The sequence below is a fragment of the Condylura cristata genome, unplaced genomic scaffold (genome assembly GCF_000260355.1).
Source record: "Condylura cristata isolate star-nosed mole 26May11 unplaced genomic scaffold, ConCri1.0 scaffold00004, whole genome shotgun sequence".
In the NCBI taxonomy this organism is placed as follows: domain Eukaryota; kingdom Metazoa; phylum Chordata; class Mammalia; order Eulipotyphla; family Talpidae; genus Condylura; species Condylura cristata.
Genome location: NW_004567105.1, coordinates 68832422 through 68847717, shown reverse-complemented (window position 1 = coordinate 68847717; position 15296 = coordinate 68832422).

Here is a 15296-nt window from a genome sequence, read left to right as displayed (position 1 = left end):
GCATGAGTTCCATCCCGCCTGGGAGCTGACCCACATGGTGTGGCAGACCTCTCCTGACCCTCCCGCTGCTCCCCTCAGCAGTGTACTTTGTCAGTGGGCCTGTTTTGCTCCCCACTCAGTCTCTGGTGAATTCTCTCACCACCCTTGCACCTCTGGCCTGTACCCCAGTTCTGTATGGACAAATAAACAAATCTTTAAAAAAAAATGTAACCGTTGTCATAGTATATTTTTAAATTAAAAAAAGAGCCCTGAAGATTCTGGAGCCAGTCCTGCCTCTGTGTTGCTTGTGATAGTCCAGGAAGTTAAGGAGTCCAGTTACTAAGAAGCTGTTGGGTTACTTTGGGTTCTCAGAAGGGCAAAGCCTGAGGCTTGGGTGCAGGTGGTTTAGCAGAGAAGCAGAAGTGAGGGAGTGAAAGAAGACGGGATAAGGAGGAGAGCCAACAGGCTGAGACTGCTATGGTTGCTTGTCACATAGTAATAACTTACTGATAACCCCGCCACAGTTCTTGCTCAAAAAAAAAATTTTTTTTAAGGATTTTTTTTTCAAAGAGACTAGTCAATTTGTGGATAATCGTGGGTACCTATGAAACTAAGATTAAGGAGTAATTCTTAATTCTGGCAACAATTATGAAAACGGCATGATATGGGTAAGGTAAAAAAAAGCACCTATTCTTCCTTTAACTTGACCTGACCCAACCTTTAAAAGTAACAATTTTTCCCCCCTAGATTTAGGAAAATTCTAGAAAGTTCTGGAAAGCTTCTTGTCAGGACCAAGGGGTTAACAAGGAAACTGCTCTGGAGAAGTGAATATTGTAAACACCAAAAGTTTAGACCCTTCTACAAAAATACACACACACACCTTCTAAACCTAAATATTCCTAAAATTTTTCAGTGTGCAGGGTGAAAATGGTTATTTCTAACCTTTGAATGTTTTTTTCTTATAAAGACCATTTCTTTCAGAAGAAATCAATATTTTTCAACATATGAAAACTCACATTTCTAAATTCACAACCAATAGTGTGGCTCAGGCATATTTAACACAATTTAGTATTCTAAATTAAAATACTGGCTGACCCTTAGCTATTTTAAAGGTTAAAATGGTATAGGGTGTGGTGGCGGGTTTTGGGGGCCTTGGTGGTAGATATGTGTCTGATAACATGCATTTGTAGGTGTGTGAACCTATAACATACCAGTATTGTAAGCATGTACTACCTCAATAAAAATAATTTAAAATTAAAAAAAATGGTATAGGCCTTTCAACTGTCAGCAACTCTCTTATTAGAAAAAAAAATAGTACAATTTGAAACCTTATCTCCCAAAACCTTATCTCCTCTTTGCAACAGCTAGGTCCAGAGCAGCCCTAAGCACCTATGACTTCCCTAAGCCAGGAATCAGGGCTGGGAAGTCCAGCCTGAGAGAGAGAGAGCTGGCTGTCCCCAGAACTGATGTTCAACTTCCAACCAATGTTCCCTTTCTCACAGACCAAGATTTGAGCAGACATGAACCCAGACTGCTTTGCAACCTCAGATGGGGCCATGGACCTCAGCTGGCCCCACACCCCTGCCCACCACCCACCAGAAATTTGCTTTCAGCAGAAATTTTTTATCAGCCTGTCCCAGATAATCCAGAAAAGCTGCCCCTTTCCCCATGAGCAAAGCCATGCTGAGGACGACTCAGAACATTTCAAACTAGTCTAGGCTCTGCCTGGTGGCAAAACGAGTCAAAGTGCAGTACTGTGAAGCCATCAGCAGCCACTGCAGCATGAGTTTGATCCCTGGGCAGGGAGCTGACCCACATCGCGCAGCAGACCTCTCCTGTCTTACCCGCTGCTCCCCTCAGCAGTGTATTTCAGTAGATCTGCCTGTTCTGCTCCCTACTCTGTCTCTGGTTAATCTTCTCACCCCCTGCACCTCTGGTCTGTACCCTAGTTCTTGTATGCATAAATAAATACATCTTTTTTTAAAAAATTGAAGTATCTTAGACAAGTCTCCTCTGACCTTTTGGGAATTTTTTATCCAGTCTTTTATAGCAACATGGATTTTATCAGTATATAAAAGTGCTCTTTATCATGCTTAGGGAAATAAGCCAGAAAGAAAAAGAAAAATACTGGCTGGTTTCACTCATAATCGGAGTATAAAGGACCAGGGGGAGGGGGAATAATAATAATGAACAACTATATATAGGGATGGAGTGGGGAATGGGATCAAAAAGGGGGGGAGTGCACTGGACTATGGTGATGGCACACCTGCGATTTGGTGATGGGAAGCCCACGGGGAGTACAACTAAGATGGGAAAAGGCACAAAATGATGTAAAAATAAACTATTATATTAAAATTAAAATTTTTTTTAAAGTGCTCTTTTTCCAAAGAGAAGCACGTGCCTGAGCCCCTCCGTTCAGGACCCCTGATGGGAGCTTTCCCACTAACACCCCATCCTCTGACCACAGGTTCCAGGCCACAGCTCACTCCTCTCCCACCCTCCTCCCAGGCTCCAGCCAGCCCTGGGCCTGGTTCCTCCTCATTCTCTCCCCCTCTGACTTCTGAGACCTGGCAAAGCTACTTCAGGCAGAGGGGCGAGGTCCAGGGGACAGGTTGGCACACGTTAGAGCTTATCCACAAAGCTTTTTATTGCTGTGAGCAAGAACATCTTGTTGCGGTGACACATTCTTATCTTGTCTAACAGAAAGAGCCCATTTTGAAAGACTAAACCTAGCAAGGCAGAAAATGAGAAAGATGCCAAGCCCAGATGGTCCACGAAAGCATTCCAGAAGCCAGTGTAACTCAAATCCCTCTAGTACAGGGTCAGGAAGCAGAAGCCAAGCCGAAGCAGCACGTTGCACCTTTCAAAAGCCTGTCACTACCTGATCAGAGCGCAGCTAACTCCCCAGGCCCTGGCGGGCCCTGGACACAGGGGGACACGTTCGGCCTCAGCGGCTTCATCTGGGAGAGGTCGGCCGTGAGGCTGCTCACAGCGCCATCTGGTGGCTCCTTGGAGTCACTCCAGCAAAATTTCAACCAAAGGAGTTCAAAAAAGTCCAAACTTCTCTCTGCTTTAAACTCGCTCTTCCTCCTTCTCATTCTTGTTTAATTGTCCAGACTTTCCCCGTCCTGGTGATAAGCATGTGAAGAAATATCCCACCTGACCACAGTTCCATTTGCAATCAAGCATTTGCTCATTTTCTTTTCTGGGGTACGTTAGACATCAAATCAACCAGAACCAGCTCAGGGAAACATCCACACCTCCCTTCGCCAGGCAGCACTGTATGTGGTTGTTTCCCACTTCCCTCTCCTTAAGTGACTTCAAAAAGGCAAAAAAAAAAAATGAGGATGGGGCCAGCCTTACCTGGCTGCTCACCTGGGCTACCATATGACCTCTGCCTTTGTGACTCTGAGGGCTGGGCTTGGAGCAGAATGAATGTCTCTGGCTGACATATTACTCAGGGCTAAAGGGTGCAACCTGTAGCCCTCTTTCCCTTTTCCAGTTCTCTTGCAAATGCATCAAAGCCCAGGTCTTACAATTAATGCCCATCTCAGTGGTCAAATGCCATGAGAAGATGATGCTCCAGTTTGCCCCAAAAAATCTCACTGCAAGCATGAGAATAAGCCTGGGACCAAATAACCCCCTGAATATCACAGCTGGCTCGGGCGTGATTAGTAGAGCTGCGTGGATGTGCTCTGTGAGCTTCTCTGGTTGCAAGAAGTGACTATTTCCAGTAGTTCTAATTCCACAATTTTGGACGCCCTAGATTTGGATTAGGTTAATGAAGACTGACTATATATAACACTTTCAATGTACATGTTGGCTCACTCAATCTCAATCCTAGAATTACCTGGGCAGGACAGTCCTGACCGGCAGCTGACACAGCTCCAGCCTGGCCATATGTATGGATAATGTTGGTGCTCTGCAGGGAAAAATCTCCATTGTGATTTTTTTTAAGATTTATTTATTTCTGCTTACAGAACTGGGGTACAGGCCAGAGGTGTGGTGGGTGAGAGGATTCCCCAGAGCCAGAGTGGGGAGCAGAACAGGCAGATCGATGAAATACACTGCTGAGGGAAGCAGCAGGCAGGTCAGGAGAGGTCTGCTGCGTCATGTGGGTGACCTCCAGGGCAGGATCGAACTCGTGCTTTGGAGAGCTTCATAATGCAGTGCTTTAACCCGTTGTGCTACCAGGGAGAGTCCTCCATTGTGATTTTTTGGTAGAGAAAAGATGTCAGCTCTGTAACCATCACGATGCTCCCTTAAACACATTTATTTCCCCTCCCTGACCATTAGCTATTCAGCTGTAAAAAGAGTAAGATGGACAGGGTGATCGCAACATCTTGCATTCCAGAATGAGTTTTGTATTTCATATACTCTGAAGCACTCAGGCGACTTCCATTAGAAAGCAGATGAGCATGCATCCCATCATGACACCCTAAAACACTGCTGTTTCAGATTTGTGAGTGGAAAACCATGGCGGAGAGAGGCGGGGGTCACATAGCAAGTTGAAAGAGGAGTATCTGGCGACCTCCAAAACACTGAAGGGAGGCGCAGGTAAGGTTTCTACAGCGCTAGGGTAAAGTCATCACAGTGGATGGCACTTTCAGAGGCCCCTTAGCTTTGTCAAGCAGAAGGGACCCAGGCTCCTGCCTGTAAATACGGGGCGCTGCAGGTCTTCATGGTGGCACAAGGGGTTAAGTTTCAGCGCCAGAAAGCTATACACAGCCACTTCAGCAAGTGTTCAAACCCGACCAGGGAGCTGACCCACATGGCGCGGCAGACCTCTCCTGTCTCATCCGCTGCTCCCCTCAGCAGTGTATTTCAGTTGATCTACCTGTTTTGCTCCCTACTTTGTCTCTGGTGAATCTTCTTGACACCCCCACCCAGCACCTGTACCCCAGTTCTTGTATACATAAATAAATCATTTTTTTCAGGGGAGAGCGTGAACGCAGTCCCCCACTAACACAAATCATGCAGTCGAGCTTCCCACATTTGGGGAAATCACAGGGGTCAGCACATCCGGATGCAATGGATAAGCCTTGCCCTGGGAAAACAAACTTCATGATCATGGCATCTCCCTAGCCAGGTATGTATTATAGAAATATGATTTTATTAGAATAATAAAACAAGTGCGGGGCTCTCGAGTAGACCAGCCTTGAGAAGCTGACTTGCTATGTCTACAGAGGCATAAAAATCTCCCAGTAAAACACTGGTTGCTAGGCTGTAGGCTGTGTTCAGCGCTGCATTTAGACTGGGAAAAGAGAAGACGTAGCCCGACAAGCAGTCTGGGCCTGTGGCCTGTCTGCTCTGCCTTGGGCTAACCCTCAGCCCAGATGAGGGCTTTGCAGAGGATGTTTTATTTTGAGAATGAGGAGGAGGATCATGACGAGGATGATGATAAAATGCATCATAGGCTTATAGGTTCACATCTCTGTAAATATACGTTGTCACACCACCAAAGCACCAATAATCCCCCACCACAGCTTGTAAGGGTGTGTTTTTAAGACGTGAAAATAAACGACTACCCCACTGCGGGGCCTCCCGGGCAAATTGGACGCAAGACCCCAGTGTGATTCTAATGTCAAGAGCGCCACCTGCTGCCCACATGGTGAAAAGTCAGGCTTCTCTCTTCCTTTCTCTTCAACGGGAAGAGCCGGCTTTATGGCAGCGGGGTCCCACAGTGGCTGCGAAGGCTGGAATTCGAAGTTCTCTCGAGATTTGTGAGCTGTTCTAATGTATTTTGTTTTATGATAACCAAAAAAAGTGAATGCAAGGATAGACCTTGATCCTCTCACTGGTAAGGGGAAATCACGCAGCCCAATCAATCCCAGGGTTTCATCTTGCCTGAAGAGAAGGCTGCCAGCTTGCCTCAGATGCCACTATTTTGTATTGTTGCATGTTGACAAAACAGAACGGGGTTCTGGACCAACTGCTTAAGGAAGGATTTACACAAAGTAAAAGCCAAAGGACTCGACTGCAAGCTCCACAGAAGTTGTAGGAAAATGCTCTGAGGAGCAACTCTGCCCAGCTCACCATGCCAAAAGCACACCCAGCTCAAAAGAACACTCAACGGAACATAAAGGGCAACTGAATGGATCCGCACGTCACCCCTCCTATTCAGCTGCTGCAGATTTGTTTTTTCTTCTTTTTAGTATACTCATTACATCATCCTTCATTTTTGCACACTGTATGGTTTCTCACCAAGTCACCTGTGCCCCATCATAGTCTGGGATGCTCTCTCCACCTGTCTTGTTCTTTTTCCTTGTTCTTCCCTTGCGGATTTTTTTTGTTTTTTTTTTGCGGGTTGTTTTTGTTTTTTGTTTTTTTTTGTTTCTTTTTTTTTTCTTTTTTTTTTTTTTTTTTTTTTTCCTTCCTCCTATAACTCAGATCATTTGATATTTTTCTTTTAGTTTTTGGCTTATTTCAGTGAGCTTACCCATCCAGCTCCATCCAGATTTTTGATGTAGCTTTATCTAGAGTTAGTTTGTCATTTTGTTTTGTTTTTGTGATTGGGTATGAATGATTAGGATAAGAAATACATACCTACTATTGTTTGAACTATTTAAGTTACATGATACAAAATTATTCTCACTCCTTCTGACTGGTTTCCCTGTTTCTATTCCTCCCCCTCATACAGACACCCACACATGCAGTGCTATTTATCAAATGACTGGACAAATGATATCAACACAAGAATTTTCTGGAATGCTCTTCCTCTAAGATGGGTCCATTTATAACTCAATAGTAATCAAGTTTTAACTGCAATATTGCTGGACTGAGTAACCAACAGTTCCAAAACAGCAATCACTTAACAAGGATCTAAATTTTTTTTTAAGATTTATTTATTTATGCATACAAGAACTGGGGTATAGGCTACAGGTGTGGTGGGTGAGAAGATTCACCAGAGACAGAGTGGGGAGCAGAACAGGCAGATTGATGAAATACACTGCTGAGGGGAGCAGTGGGTGGGCCAGGAGAGGTCTGCCACGCCATGTGGTTCAGCTCCCTGGCCAGGGACCAAACTCAAGCTGCAGTGGCTGCAGATAGCTTCATAGTGTGCTTTAACCCATTGCATCACCAGGGAGGCCCTAAAATAATGTTTAAAACCTGCAGTATCTGACCATACCCATTTGTTTGTTCATTTGAAGGAGGTAAGGACCACTCTGGTTTGGTCTACAGGTCTGGTCTGGTCTGTTCAGGTGACTCTCTCTGTTAGGGTCAATGGCAAGCTTCATAACCAAACCCAATTAAAACCCTCCCATTCGTCACACTGGTCACATGCTATTGGCTAACACAGGTCACATGGCCAGCATGGATAAGGAAATATGCTCCTGGTGTTAAAAAACACCTGGACGAGGGTGAAGAGGCAAGACAGAGGTGTGGGTAGAGAATACAACTCTGGCAGAGCTATATTTTAGACACACTACCTCTAAGGAAAGGGATCATTTATTTCTATTCTTTTCTCTAAAAATATATAGCAACTCCAATCCAAGTGGTAATTAGGTAAATGCATTTTATTCTCTTTCCCCAGTTCTGACATCTCCATCAGAATAACTACATGGGGCCTTCCCTGGGGGTGCAGTGGGTTAAAGAGCAGCACTGCAAGCTAGCAGCAGCCACTTCAGTGCCATTCAATCCCCAGCCCCAGAGGCGATCCACATGGCGCGGCAGACCTCTCCTGACCCGCCCACTGCTCCCCTCAGCAGTGTACTTCATCAATCTGACTGTTCTGCTCCCCACTCTGTCTCTGGTGAATCCTCCCGCTGCCTCTGGACCTCTAGCCTGCACCCTAGTTCTGTATGCATAAATAAATAAATCTTTTAAAAAAAATAATAACCACATTAATTGAAAAGCAAAATTTCTATTTCCTAACAGGAAACCAGAAAGAATACATGCCTAAAACTCAGACACTGAGCATCGCAAAGGAGAGGACCCTTTTGCCCTCTGCTGCATGGATGTCCAAGAAGAGCCCACCAGGGAATTAACTACTGGAGCTCCTGGCAGCTGCTTACCCCAACCCTGGGCCAAAGTGACTAGAGGTGGGAAGGGTGGGGCTGCAGTCAGCGGAAAGGAAACCGTGCAGAACAGCCTTTCACCTGCCGCGAAGGTCGAAGGCACAGGGGCTCCACAGGGGGACCCTCTCTCCTCCCAGTTCACCTGGCCACTAAGCTTGTGGGTGGCAAGTGGTATGGGTGCTGTTGAGCCTGGGCGGCTGGACTGAGGGCTACACCTTTCATCCTGGCAGCCCTGGTCTGCTCAAGAAGACAGAGGAGAAACGCTCAAAGCAAAGGGGACCCTTCTGCAGGGAAGAAGCCATTGGCCAATATTATACAACCCAGGCCTACCTGGTTCAAGAGCACGAGCACTCAGAATAACCACAGGCACAAAACAGCTCCCCAATAACTAAAAGTTTGTGTTTCTGGCGCATGGGATCCCAGGTTAATGAAACAGAATGTAGCCTAGAGGCAGGCGAACTGGATCAGAAATTTAGGATACACTCAATAGGATATTCTTTCAAATGAAAAATAAAGGGATAAGTAAAAAATTGTGTCAAGACAACTAGCTGGTTCTCCGGTAAAGAGAGGAAATAAAACTGAATTCCCTACCAAATTCTGTGCACCTAAATAAATACTGCATGGATGAAATGTTTACTGTTTAAGTGTTAAAGATGTACAGAGCCAGCATTTAAAATTCCATCATGGTATGGAGAAGTCCTCTTGTTAACCCAAGACGGAGAACAGGGTGTCAGATTGACGTGACCCTTAAGAGGGGGATGACCAAGAGTGCACCTCAGAGGCACCGACAGAAGCCAGAAAGTGGCACTGGGGTTTGACACTAAAGGTGCCGCGAACCTGTTACAGGGTAGCCCAGAATGGACTGGGCCACCTGTCTGTGGAGCCTGACCTATATGCTCACAATTCGGTTATACTGCAGGTGCACACAAAAGGGTCAATAATGGGTTTATTTACAAAAGGGGAAAGGAATAGGAAACAACCCAGGGAAAGAGAGCGGGATACAAAGTAACTGGAATACCTTAGTGCTAGGCTGACTGAACACACCGAGTCACGCGGTCAGGAGAGCTGCTTCCCGAGCCAGAGAACGAGAGATGCAATTGGGCCCTATTTATCCCCCAAATGTCCCAGAATTCCTGCTAGCTCCGCCCTTGGGTCCTTATAGTTCTCTCCCTGGTACTGCTGGGAGTTGTAGTTTCCAATCACTGGAATGGGGGGGGGGTAGAGTCCAGACAGCTGGAGTAGAGGGTGGAGTCCACAAGACTACAGAGTTCCTTTAGGACATCCTTCCCCTTAACACTGAGGTTTGACACTAAAGGTGCCGTGAACTTACTGCCCAGCCTTGCTCTCCTCTGAGAAAATCTACCTCAATTTGGTCTCCATCACAGACACAGCTAACTGGTCAGGAGGGGAGGCTGAGCCCAGCGAAGTCTCTTTCCCAGGATCTTGCAAATGACCTTGAGACTGAGCAAGTGAGCGCTGTGGAGACACGATAAAGGGTGATGGAGATTCAAGAACCAGAGTAGGTGCCGGAAATGTGGAGGGCGGGAGACCTGGAATGCTGGTGTGAAGCCAGCCTGTGTGCAGGGGAGGAAAGAAGAGGACCTGCAGGTTTCCAGGCACAGCCAAGCTCTGGGCCTGGGGGGTTGGGGGGGCAGAACGGCACTAGCTGAGGCAGGAGTTCGAGCTGCTCATCTTCCTAGCAAAGTCACGACTCCTGCTGAAGAGGCAGCTTCCATGCACATGTGTTAGTAGAGGTGCGGTAGAAGCAAGAGATCTAGCACTGGTGAGGGTAAGGGGGTGGAAGGGGCGTAGAGGAGGCGGGCCGCTGCCTCAGTTACGTTTAAGAGTGAAGAAGCAATGAAAATACAACCGGGAAAAGAAAATGGTGAAAACAGCAATGAGTGCTCAGCACTGACAGAAGAGAGTATGTGTGGGAAAGCTTGGCCAAAGACAAACGCAGAAGCAGCAAATGTAAGACAAAATGTCCCAGGGTGCTCCTGTGATTTTCAAGGGAGTAGGCAAAGTGAAGAAAACAGAGATGTTCAGCCCCCGAACGATTTTTAAGAAGGCTGAAAAATCCAGGCCAAGCTGCTTGAAAGTATTTGCCTCCCGGTTACAAAGGCCTGGCCCCTCTGATTCCAGTCAGGGAAGCTTTGCTGACTCTCAAAACCTTATTATTGTTTCTCTGGCTGCTTTTTACCCGAGGGTGAGTCTGAAGACAGAAACACAATGAAAGGAATCGCCCTCAGGTTTGAAAACGCTACTCCCCCTCCTTGGATAAGAAAGCTGTTGCTGCCAATGGGGGAAAAAAATTGGCCGTTTATAAAAATAAAATCAAACGTTGCTGAGTGCATTACAGGGAAGAGAGATGCTGGCTAGACATGGACACAGACAGCTTTTTTGGGTTGTTTTCTAGTGAGTACAAAAGGGCAGAGGCGCTCAGGGCCAGAACCAGAAAGTAGGTGGCAATTAGTTCTCAAAGAATGAGAAAAATGAGGGTCTCCTTGGTGGCACAAGGGTCAAAGGCTCAACACTATCAAGTTATGGCCCGTCACTGTGACATGAGTTCAATCTCCAATCCCCAGGCCAAGACCCTTTTTGTTTCACTGCAATCCCAAGGGGCTGACCCACATGGCGCAGCAGACCTCTCCTGTCTCGCCCGCTGCTCCCCTCAGCAGTGTATTTCAGTAGATCTGCCTGATCTGCTCCCCACTCTGCCTCTGGTGAGCCCTACACCTCAGCTCTTGTATGCATAAATAAATAAAACAGATCTTTTTAAAAAGAAAGAAAGAGTGAGGAGAGTGAAACCAAGATGCCCAACAGGTCAAGGGCCACTGTTATCTCTGTTGTGAGTTTTCTAACAAGTGAGGCCTTGTCAGTTGGCCACATCTCCATAGCCAAGAAGCTGAGCTGAAAGCTCAGATAATAGTTGCTGATGGTGGGATAGACATGCAAACTGACTGTCTTCAGCTGTAACCCTTCCTCTCTATGGGACTGGAAACAGATGTGAGGGATGGGTCAGACCTATGAGGTAGAGCCCAGCCTTCTGACTCTGGGCTTAGGTGTCTTGTGAGAGGTCAGGTTCTGATCTCTGAAGCCCTGGTCTCCCCAGGAGTGGGGAGGTTTTATTTACCATGCAAGTCAAATGCATATGAATCTGTAGAGGCAGGTCCACATTACAATGCAAGTATGATTCAAATAAAGCAGAGGGGCAAGGGATTAGGAACCTCCTGGCATGCAGACCAGAGAGTTCCTGGCCGCATCTGTCTAAGGGGAGGGTGGGGGGTGGGGAGTCAGCGTTCTCAGTATCTCTTGCCAAAATCTGAAGTGTTTCATGATCATGGGTGGGGAGTTCTTCATCATCTCAAGCTGGCTTAAATACAGTGTCTACGATTTATACCACTTTTCAGAGGTATATTAACTGGCCCTCCTGTTAATTTTCATGGGGGGAAGCTGACTCTCTTTGTCTTTGCATTCCTTTCCAGTGTATTTGTCAACAAGTGGTGGTTTCTGGTTACTTGATGACTTTTAATTGCCTGTACCTCTCAACTCCACTGTCAAAACATAATGACATTTTGTGATATTAATCTACAGTTTGTCCTCCCTGCATTTCCTGCTCCCCCACCCTTGCCCTCATTTCAAGCTGGTTTCACAGTACGAGGCAACATATTTTTAAAAAGCAAAACTATAAGATGGTCTGGTTTTGTGTCCAAAATCCATGGCCAGGAGTAAGATGAAGCGTGTGAGTTACTATCATTGGCCACAAAATTTAAGGACCACTTTAAAAAAAAAAAATCAGTAACCAAGAGAAAAGATATTTTAATGTAATACTTTAAAAAGTCAATATATGTATATATAAACACCATGACTTTTTAGGTGCACCCTTCAATTTAACAGCTAAGGATACCTCCTTCACCTCACCCTAAGTCTAGTCCTATCCAGGAAAGAATTTGGAGTATCTTCAAAGGGTATATGTGGGGAAGGAGAAAGGAATTTAGAAAAGGAAGGGAGCAAGAGCTCTCCTCCAAACCATGCAGAGATCCTTCTGGATTGAGGGAAAAGAGGATGAGAATTCTATGGGCCCTAGGAGCAAAGTGGACCAGTGGCATTGGTGCAGGATCAGAAGTTCAGAGAACAGTCAGTCGCTACAGAATGACTTTAGACAGTTGTGCTGAGGGCTGCAGGCCTGGAGGGGCAAGGGAACAGCAGAGAAGTAGGCTGAGGTCATGGTTGGGTCAGCAGTAGCCCATGGGAACTGGCCCCTAAAGGATGGTCTCCATGACATGACACATCATAAGACGGCCCAGAACAGCAGCCCAACAGGAAGGGGACAGCTGCCCACTGACCATAGGGCAGGCACACACCATTAAAATAGAATTCAGGCCCTCCCGGGTGGCACAGCAGATTAAAGCACAGCACTGAGAAGCTAAAGCCACTTCCGCATGAGTTCGATCCCCACCCCAGAGGTGACCCACATGGCGCGGCAGACCTCTCCTGACCTCAGCAGTGTACTTTGTTGATCTGCCTGTTCTGCTCCCCACTCTGTCTCTGGTGAATCCTCTCACTGCTCCTGCACCTCTGGCCTGTACCCCAGTTCTGTATGGATAAATAAATAAATCTTTAAAAAAAATAGAATTCAACTTACAGAAAATAAAATTAGGCCTTAATTGTTGTACATCTGAAGTTTCAGACTGAAATAAACACCTGCCATCTCCAGAGAGGGGAAACAAATCACCTCGCATTAAGACTGGATTTTTAAAATTGGTTGAATCTACACTTGAGTTTGAAACATCAGTTTATACATGCCCATTTCAAATGACATCCTTAGCTTTAAGAAGAATGCTTATTAAAACCGGATGTCCTGTCTCCACAGTCCCCTCCATGATGCTCTGCACAAATCCTCTCCCACTCTGTCAAATGTCTGGGAGCCTGTGCTGATAGCCGATGTGAAGTGAAAGCCTTTCGACAGCCATGAATCCTCCCTAGCCCCACCTCCTGCCCAAGTTCCTTCGAAAGTTGGAGCTGAGAATATATACAGCTGGCTTCCTTCCAGCCTATCAGGAGAGAGCCCAAATTCTCCCAAGTGACATTTACTTTCAGAACATGATGAAGTTATTACCTTTCTGTAGACATAAAGTACATGGATACCACAATAGATGAAGCATCATTTTCTCTGGGCTGTGTGGTTTTTATAATAGTGGCTAGATCTCTCCATGCAATTTTTCTTAAGGTCAGAATTTCTTCTCCAAGTATATTCAGTGATATGAAACATGTCAGAATAAATCTCAATATATCTTTATGTTCTTGTTTTTTCAATGCCCAGATTCTATCAGGAAGGCAGACATGTAAAAAACAATATACCATTAACAGCAATATAAATATCTGAGCTACCCTGTATAGTATCTGTGTAAAACAGCAAATACAACCCACGGGAAAGAGAGAGATTTCCACTATTTATTCCAATACCATTGCTTTCTAGAAAACTATTATGGAATTTTTGTTGTAATTTATTTCCAGATTCTGGAACATCATCACTCTAAAATGCAACTTAGATTTAATAATTGTTTTCAAGGGTAAGGAGAAGGAAAGATACTAAATACTCAGAATTTTAAAATACATGGGTAAATTAGTAGTGGGAATTGCAGGGGACTATAACAGAGATGCGAAAGCATATATGGTACAAAATGAAGAATAATGTAAAAAATCCAGTAAATAATAAAGAAAATAAATAATATACTCCAACTGAAGAAATGCTAACATGTGAAATATTATCCCTCTTAAGATGAAGTAAAAACCTCCTCCTGGAGATTCTATCTCAGCAAAATTTATCCATCAGAATTTGCTCTACAGGGCTGGCCATGGTGATCGCACACTAAGCCCAAAAGAAGCAAGATAAAGAGAAGAGAAGTATGGGCCCTCCCTGATGGCACAAGGGCTTAAATCTCAGCACTATGAAGCAGCCATGACTGCACAAGTTGGATCCCCGGCCAGGGAGGTGACCCACATGGCCCAGCAGACCTGTATCCCCTCAGCAGTGTGTTTCAGTCAGTCCGCCTGTTCTGCACTGACTCTGTCTCTGGCGAATCCTCTCCCCGACTCCCCACCTCTGGCACATCCCCCAGTTCTTGTATACATAAATAAATAAACCTTTTAAAAGAGAGAGAGAGAGAAAGAGGAAAGAAGTGTGTTTCTCCACGTTGCTGAGGCAGGACGCCTTGAGGGTAGACCAGGCAAGACGCCTTGAGGGGAGAGACATACCATGTCGGTAAATATGGTTTCAGGTCCCATCTCTGCCATGTACTCCCTGTAGGACCTGAGTCTTTGGTTTCCTCATCAGTAAATGAGGAAATATTTTTAATCATGCAACAAATATTTGCTATAAGCCTAAAATTCTCCAGGCTCCGTTCTGGACACTACTGACAATGCAACAGGACAGACAAGAGTCCCTTGTCCCCTTGGAACTTATATTCTAGCAACAGGCATGGAGGCGATGGAGTGACAGAGATGTAAATAAACAAAATAAGCAAAATCATTTCGGAGAGTGGCGGAAGAGAATGAGACAGGCAGAGAAACATCGCAGGCAGAAATCTAGGAGGAGGCAGCTGAGAGCTCAAAAAGCTAGAGACCCTAACGAGTTAGCACTGGGGAGGCCGCAAGACACGAAATCAGCATGGCGAGGGGGCCAGCCCACGTCACCTCTGTGGACCCTGCCCGGGAGTCCTCTCGTGTTTTAATCGAATGGCAGTCACTTCAGACGGTGCTGATGTGATTAGATTTCTGTTTTAAAGTCTCACTCTGGTTATAGTCATTCATGTAAGAGATGCTGGGGCAGGTTAATCATGCACCTACCATGAGTGGATAGATAGCTGGGGGTGCGTGACCCCTCATTGTGCCCCAGATGGCCACCATTAATCACAACCTCTGTGAAATGCTGTGCACACCACCTCCGCTCCATTCCTTCTATTGTGTGAAATTATCAACTCTAGGGTCTGTCTCACCATAAGCGGGAGCTTCTTGACAGCAGAAACTGTGCTATCTCCATCATGGTATTCTCAGGGGTTAGGACAGCGCCTGACTGATACCAGCACTAGTCTGTATTTGCTGAGAATGAAGCTGAGGGCACGAATGAATTTTTCCTGGAAGGAACTGGAACCTTCTACACCTCTACCTACCTGAGCGTTAATAGGTGCAGATTTGGTGCCGAAAAGTAGATGACTGAATTAAAAAGATGTGGTACCTATACATAATGGAATATTGCTCAGCAACCAAAGAAAATAAATGCATGCCCTTTGCAGCAAC